Below are 8,900 nucleotides of genomic sequence, written 5' to 3'. Positions count from 1 at the left end.
AATTTAAAAAAAATTTCTCGGTGTTTATATAAAGCATAAAATATGCATACACTTATGTGATGGAGGTGGGGGGTGTCATTTATTTAACAAAATAGGATCATGTAGCATATTATGGCAATTCTTTCAAGTCAGGTACATGGAATCACTTAGGTGTCTTGCCTACTAATCTCTAAACGTTACCCATTTTTTTCCCCCATTTTCCAACTTTTCCCCATTTTCCCTCTGATTCAACTCTCCACTTCCTTCAACTTTTATCAAAGAGCCCAATTAAGATTGAGTATAGAATTCTCTAGCCTAACTCATGCTTTGTTGTTTGGGATGTCAGGGCAACAGCGTTATGAAGCCAAGTGTTCTCTAAGTACTTCTCTAGTTTTAACTAGCTATTGTTAACTAACTTTATCTAACTAGCTGCTCACATGCAGAGAAGTTTTCTGGGTCTCTTGTCATTAATTTTGTCCCTCCTAAGCTTCTGGAAGCTGCATTATCTCCTAGGGGAATTTAAGACTTTCAGATGTTTTGCATTTCCAAACATGCCACATTTTCCCATGACTTTTGCTACCCAAATGGTAGAAGTTTCCTATTGCAGGCTGGAGAGGAATTCATTCTTTTAAGACTCCCTTCCTTCTCTTTCCATGTTTATTCCAACGGAGGGTTTCTTCACAGAGCTCTAAAATTCAACTGTTCTGCCAAAGATTTCTGTTTTGTTTTATTGTTGTTTATTTTTAGGAGCTATGGGCTTTCTGTTATTTTTTAGTTAGATGTGAACAAAACCAAACAGTTGTTAGACAAATTTATATAGGAGTGATGTTATAGATTTCTGTCAAACATAGTTAGCCTGAATCTTTTATGCATGTCTTCTAAACAACTCCCTCCATATATTGGTGTCTGAGGAGAGAAGAAAAGAAGCAGAAGACCTGATCACTAGAAAAGACATAAAACCATTCAAAAAGGATTACAGCAAAATGTGATTCCCGGCCACCTATAGTTCCGGCACAGGGCTTTGTCAGATGGGGGCCTGACCAGATTCTAATCAAAATGTGAATAAGGCCTAGAGCAGCAGGGAACTTGAAAAGTTGTAACCAACGTGTCTTCAGTGTGTCCAAGCAAACTCTTTTAGGAAGTGGAGACTTAGAAATTAAAATTACTCAATGGGGGTGATTTTATATGTAAAGATGGGAAAAGTACTCTTTTTTAAGAGATATCTCTTAATTACCTGGTAGTAGGTGACTAATCTAAAATCAAGAGACAAGTCCAGTTATGTGACTAATTAAAATGTTTTTCATACTGAGGGTAATTTTCTCTATTGTGGTTTCATTCTCCCTTTTACATCTTAAGCTTGTTCTCAGAGAACAAGAAATTGAATTGTCTTGCTAATTGACACTCTTGATGTAAGTTAGGACAGTGGAAACACCAATGAGAAAAGATGATGATACATCACTTATCATCAGGGAAATGCAAATCAAAACCACAATGAGGTATCACCTTACAAGTGTCAGAATGACTAGATTCAAAAAGATAAGAAAAAGCAAGTGTTGGTGAGGATGTGGAGAAAAAGGAACCTTCCTGCACTGTTAGGAATGCAAGCTGGTGTAACCACTGTGGGAGACAATATGGAAGCTCCTTAAAAAATTAAAAATAGAACTACTATATGATCCAATGATTCCACCATTAGGTATTTACCACCCTGCTCCAAAAAAACAAAACAAAAACAAAACAAAACCCAAACACTAATTTGAAAAGACATAGAGACTGTTATGTTTATTGAAGCATTATTTACAATAGCCGAGATACGGCAGCAGCCCAAGTGTATATCAATAGATGAATGGATAAAGATGTGGTCTACACACACACACACACACACACACACACACACAATGAAATATTCCTCAACCATGAGAAAGAATGAAATCTTGCCATTTGCCACAATATGGATGGAGCTAGAGAGTATTATGCTAAGTGAAATAAGTCAGTCAGAAAAAGACAAATACCATATGATATCACTCATATGTGGAATTTAAGAAACAAAACAGATGAACAAAGGAAAAAAGAGGCAAACAAACAAACAAACCAGACTCTTAAATACAGAGAACAAACTGGTGGTTGCCAGACGGGAGGTAGATGGGCGGCTGGGGATGGCTGAAACAGGACTAAGGACTAAAAGCACACTAAACCATGGTGAGCAGTGAGTAAAGTACAGAATTGTTGAATCACTATATCGTACACCTGAAACTAATATAACACTGTGTTAATTATTCTTCAATTAAAAAAAGAAAAAATATGATGATACACAGCTAATGATAACTTAGAGGCTGAATTCCATCTTGGCTGCCTACACCAGTTAAGATGATCTAAACACATCTTTAATCTCTGTGGTCCACAGCTATGATAGATGGGAGGGGCAAAGTCCCTTCTTCAAAGAGAAAACTTGTTACATTGAGAAAATCCTTTTTTTTAAAGTTTTATTTGTTTAAGTAAACTCTACACTCATTGTGGGGCTTGAACTCATGACCTGGAAATCAAGAGTCACCTGCTCCTCTACCTGAGCCAGCCAGGACCCTCCAAATTCATTTTTTTTTTTTTAAAGTAGGGGGAGGGGAGGAAACCCAGGGACTTTTGGAAGGGGGTGTGGCTTTCCTAACAGCCTTAACAGGCTCGAAGTCACAGAGAGGATTTTGCTCTACTAATTATTTCGTATTTTCACAAGTTATCATTACCATAACAATCTCCTTGTCCTCAGAGCTACCTGCTCTTTATTCATCAGCTTCCTTGCTTTTTGTTATTCTGGAAGCCAGGGACAGAAGACAAAGGAGTAAATGGGGCTTTACAGATTTCTGTGTCCTGCCCATTGAGGCTGACTCAGATTCTAAATCCCGTTCTGAGTTCCTGCTCTGGGCTCTCAGGCTGCTCAGCCAGCTGTCCTGGCTGTTCTGCCTCAGTCATAGTTCTGTCCCTTGGAAGCCTCTTTTCTGCCTTTCAGTATTTTCACAATTCCCATATTTCAACAGTTCAGTCCTAACATCTCCCACTAAAAGAGAAATACTGTTTAGACCCTTTAGAAGCCAATGGACATCTAGGCCTATCGTAATCACAGACATCTCCCTTGCAGCTAAATTATACCTTCTAGGAGTTTGTTTTTGACTGTGGACTTCATCATTTCTTGCGACCAGATAACTATGTAAAGTCAGAGGCTGTTTCCAAGGTTTTTTTTTTTTTCTTTTTTCTTTTTTAGAGTAAAACTTAAAGAGACTTCCACAATATATGTTTGAGTGGAGCACATTTCAAAATGATATGTTAGTTTTAATGATTATAACCAGTTTTCAATATTTTTGTATGTTTCTTTCTAGAGTCCTTCCTCTATGTGTATATTTACATTTAAAGTGATTTGAATTCTATTGCTTTCTTCAGGTTAGTATTTTGCTATTTTCATTAAATAAATTTATAATAAATATTTATGTTAATTAAGCAAACATCAAGAGTTCAACTGTTTCCACCTCTCTGAATGTGGGTTGCAAAGGTAATTGGAAATAATCTCTGAGTAAGCCCTGGTGATCAGAAGGACTTATTAAGGGGCAGCCTTAACTAAGAGGCAGTCATCAAGTCAGGTTGAATCCTAAGTTTTGACTTCAATTCTATGAGTTGCTGCAGGTATATAATGCCTAACAAATATCCAGTTGCCTAGGCCAGCAAATGGTCTTATTTTTCACCCTGAGCTGTTACTGAACTTTGGAGCCTAACTCAAATCCCAAATGTTCACTAACACTAGAGGCTTTCATATTTGCTAAAGTATTCCAAGGGTTCCATTTCCTTTTTACAGTTTCTAAAGTTTGTTCCCCAAGCCCATGGAATGCTCCTTTCAGAATGTTTAAAGAGTTCTATAATCCTCCTATTTGGGGACCTGATTTTGCAAGCGCTAAGAATGGGTGCATGCTTCTACTATCCTACTGGTATTAACAATGTTGCAAATGTCCAGCCAGGCCGTGCTACTTGACCTAGGACGAAACTCTGGAGCAGTCATTAAATTTGGTCCTTCAACAGACCTTTTCTGTGTGCTTACTCTATGCCTCATGGAGGGCCAGGCAGCTCACATCATCAGGAAACATTCTCCTTTAAGATAAAGTCTCACTCCGATAGCTCCCCCAACCAGAGGGAGCAGTCAAAAAATTACAACCATATTTAAACTCCCAATATGTCACCCCAGCTCACTATGAAGCCATTCCAAAATAAGAAATAAAGTCAATTCTCCCCTGAGACTCTGACAGTCCACAGATGTAGATCTGGCAAGATGCCCAGAAACTTAGATGGGTACAATTTGGACACACCGGGTTAGTTTCTTTTAACATCTCTGCATTCATCATCTTTGGTTGCTTTCAGTCTACACTGTGTCAACTCAATCCATGGACTTTTTTCCAAATAATTGATTTGGGATGTTCATTACGATGGCCCAGCATGTGACTGATTCACTGAATGTTTCATTTTTCACTGGATGTTTGGCACGTACTCCTGGATACTGTAATTATTCTACCTTTTTTGTTTCTCCTCATTATACATGAAGCGTTGGAGCAAGGCCATCCTTTCTGATTGAATACTGATATTCCCTTTCAGCCTTTCATGGAGGGTGTTGGTTTGTGCACAGGGCATGAGTGTGAGAATATGTGAATTGGCCCTGAGCTGTGAATTGGCTGTCATCTACATTTCCATAGTTGTCAGGCTTGTTGACCTCAATTTCTGTCCCTTGAAAACATGAATGACAAATCTTATCCCTTTTCAGCAAAAAGCATGTTGAGGATTAACTGCATAGGGCTCAAAAGCACCAGGAAAACCCAAGAGGAGCCTGTCCACCCAAACCAAGTGCTGACCCTCTCTCGGGTACCAATGGATGGGGTCATCATAGTTTCTAAATAAGGAAAAAATAAAAACCCACATCCTCCAACTAGATCTGTGATTAGGTGATCAATTGTGAGCCCAGCTCACCATGAAGCACAAGGCTGGATATATAAAATGCGCAAGGTGCGTCTCATCTTTTAATCAGAGTCAAATATGCCTTGGGATTGCTATATTCTGAGCAGCAGTCTGACCTCTAATAGCTGTGGCAGAAGCAGCAGTGGCTTTCTGCACCAGTGGTGTCCAAAACAGCATCTCGGTGGCATTGGCTATATTCCAAGTGCTCAGAAGCCATATATTGCATGCCAGTGGCTACCATATTGGACAGCACATATACAGAACAACTCCACCATCACAGAAAGTTCCACTGGACTGGGTTGCTTGACACTGACAAATCTTTCCTCTCACTACTACACTAACTAGCCTCAGGTCCATATTTAGCATCACGTGGGTCCATCTCATACAAATGAAGAAGAGTCCTAAGTAGCAGTGCATATGTAACAAAGTCATGTTTTCATACTTTCCTTCATCCAGCGTAAGAAGCTAAGATAAACCAAAGGGCATGTTACAAAGAGATTTATCAACCAGTAATCAATACCTCATTTTAAAAAGAATTATATCATGGGCCAGGGTCTAGAAATATTCTATTTTCTTTTATATGTGAATTCCAATTGATTCATCGTCCGACTACCCAGGTTTTGACCGCCCCCCACCCCATCCTCTCACCTCCCCCATTCCTCTGTGAATTAAAGATTGATTTTATTATAGGTCCATTTCCTTCTTGTTTATGGCATCACATCTATTTGATAGAGAATGTAACATTGGCAGAGATTTAAGTATTTTGCATGTTATATATGCAAAAAGGGTAAACATCAACTATAGACCCAAGCTGAATGTCTTAAAGTGCATTGTTTATCATGCCTGATTTTACGGCTAATCTCACATATATCTCACATCTAACAGGGAACAGGCCTCACACACCCATAAAAAGCCTACAAAGCAAGCTATTGAAAGAGTAATATTTAAGCATAGCATTCATAAAATACGTAATGGAATTGTAGAGTTGACAGACACCATAGAACTGTCAACAAAATGGATGCTGAGACATCTCTTTTCAAAAATGAGAAAACTGAAATCCACAGAAGTGTAGTGCCACAAAGTTATCTGCTGAGTGACAGAGTCAGGATTAGAACCCAGCTCCCACATGGGGAGCCAGGGCTATTTTGGACACCTCCTTTGTTGCCCTGCTCTGACAAAGGGGTTGGAGAAGATGAGCTGGGAGGGGAAGACAGAAAGATGGCCACTCTAAGATGGCAGGAAATCGAGTCCTCCTGGTACCTGGCCAGCACTCAGGCTACCCAAGGCCCACTACCTTGGATGGGAGATACTCTTTCTTCTTAGCCTACATAGGCATCTCAAGTGTTCCACATGGCTTCAAAATTGCCATTTCCCAGAGTAACCTAAATGCCAATCAATGGGATTTCTGGAAGGAGAGTACAGGTGGTCTGTCCTGGTTAATTTAGTTTTTGAGTGTGCCTTTATGATGTCTTCCTTATGAAATGCTCCAAGTTCTCTAACCCCACATCTCTCAAGTGGCACCTAAGCATTTATCTTGAGGATTCACAGATGTGGTTTTAGGGGTCTGTAAATCCCCTGATAAAGGGAAAATGAAATTCAGCTCCCAGTCTGTACTATTCATTAAATTATCAAAGATATCCATGATTGAAAAAAGCCAAGAGAAATCTGCTATAAAGGGAGAAGAGAAAGATGCACTTTTTTTTAGGAGACAGACAGAGAGCGAGAGAGCTAGAGAGAGAAAGAGAAAGAGAGAGAGAGAGAGAGAGAGAGAGAGAGTGCACAAGAGGGGGAAGGGGCAAAGGGAGAGGAAATAAAGACTCCCCACTGAGCAGGGAGCCCAATGGTGGGTTCGATCCCAGGACCCCAGGATCATGACCTGAGCCAAAGGCAGACACTTAACCAACTGAGCCACCCAGGCACCCCAAGAAAAATACACTTTTTAGAAAAAAAAATCACTAAACCTAGAAAAACTGGCATGATGACCATAAGGCATAATAACCACCAATTTAATAGAAATAGGCAATGTAAATGAAGGAGAAACCAATGGTTAGGAAGCCCAGGAAGAAACAAGATTGAAGACAGAGTTTCCTTAATTGTCTCTTCCTTCCTTCATTTGTCCAAACCCTAAGAGTTATAAACCAACTTCTGCAAGTCAGTGGGTTGGGAGAAAACCTTCCACCTTCTCCAGCACTGCAGAGGGGCTACAGGCTGACCCAGACTTCCCGCAATGGTGCGGCAGGGTTTCAAGTGCCAAGTCAGGCTCCATGACCTGTGGCAGGCACCAGCTCGCTGACTACCAGCTATAGCAGTGGTAGCTGTACAAAGGGGCAAATCACCACCCCCCCTCATCTTTTCCTCTCATGGGAGGATGCCTGCAAACCCTCCCTCGCATCTCTAGATGGGAGTACGCCATGACAGGAATGATACAGGACCCCGGAATACCACTGAATGAACAGTGAAATACAGCAGCCTAATTAGATGACACCACAAAGGAGAACAAGGCCCCCAGACAGGAGTATAGCAGCTCCAGTTTCTGCAGAGATGCTGCAGGGGCTCCGGGAGAGAAAACAGGGCCAGGGAGGAGGTACAGAGGGGCCTGGGGCAGGAGCGCAGCTGGAACTGAGGGCACGGAGATCGCTACAGACAATCCCGTCGTCTCTCCCAGAAGTGTCATGACACCCTCAGAACCCCCAAGAGGCGAGGACAGGGGCCACCAGCTCAGCCCACGCTAAAGGCAGGACCAAATGGAATCATAATTTTGTCTCCTAAAATGGGATCATAATTTTGTCCCCCATTGCCATATTTGGGGAAGGTACCTCTTAACGTAGTCTGTTCGATTAAAACAACGGGATGGAGAAAGGCCGTCTACCAAATAGCAAGAAATGTTCACAGGAACCTGGTTTTCCAGCTGTAATTTTGGACTAAAAGGACATCAAAATTTTCACGTGGGAATACAAATCATGCATTTTAAAACTGCCTGTCGAACTAGGTGTGTGGACAAGGCGAGTCGCCGGTACGTCTGCCTAAAGCATTTGCCTGTTGATGGAGGCACAGTTCATCGGGCTTTCTGCCTCATTTCTCAGTTTCTCAGGGGCTCTGCCCATCACTATCAGCTTCCCAAGAAGAGAACGGTGGCAGAACCATGACCAAGTAGCAAATATTCCAGATCAGAATATTCTGGTACATTTTAAAAGAAACTCTCAGTGGTGCTGATTGACTCTAAAATATTTTTTAAACATGGTAAGTCATAAACCTCTTCAATATCAAGAGGCAGGACATAATGATTTGTATATTTTATTTTGACTTTACATGCGGTGTTAAAAACCCAAAGTACATATTATTTACACATCCACAATACAAGTTTACAAGATATCTATACATGTTAAAGTACTCTATAAAACAGTATAGAGCCACTTCACTTTAGGGTTACTTTTTATGCCGTACCATTAAAAAAGATACAATCTGTGTTTACCTTTGCACAAATGGATAAAGCATTTAAAAAATTAAATTAACAGGATAGAGACTAGATTTTATGTTAGAAATATCAACATAAATACTGATAGAACTCACATTACAAACTACAAGGCAGCACAATGTTACAAAATGTTATCCGGGTTCACATAGAGTTACTGTTTCCTTTTCCGCACGCGGGGATTAATATTGGTAAGGTGAATTCAAACACGTTTGTTGGCGGTGGGCTGAGTACTGTTTATTGTTGGTTGGTTTAATTTATTATTAATCTGTAATATTTTAGTTGCAAAGCTGACGTGTTTCAAGAACAGAAGTTCTTTCTAGTTTTTGAGTTTCCAGAGATCTCAGGGAATCACGTTCCTTATAAAACAATATTCTCAAAGGAAAAGAATAACTGTATCAGTATTCTATAATCTGTATAAAAATGCTCTGGTCTTCTGCAACCCATCCTCCCCCAAGTGATACAGACC

Source organism: Zalophus californianus, chromosome 6 (assembly GCF_009762305.2).
Source record: "Zalophus californianus isolate mZalCal1 chromosome 6, mZalCal1.pri.v2, whole genome shotgun sequence".
Classification (NCBI taxonomy): Eukaryota; Metazoa; Chordata; class Mammalia; order Carnivora; family Otariidae; genus Zalophus; species Zalophus californianus.
Note: the sequence above shows the minus strand (reverse complement) of the source record.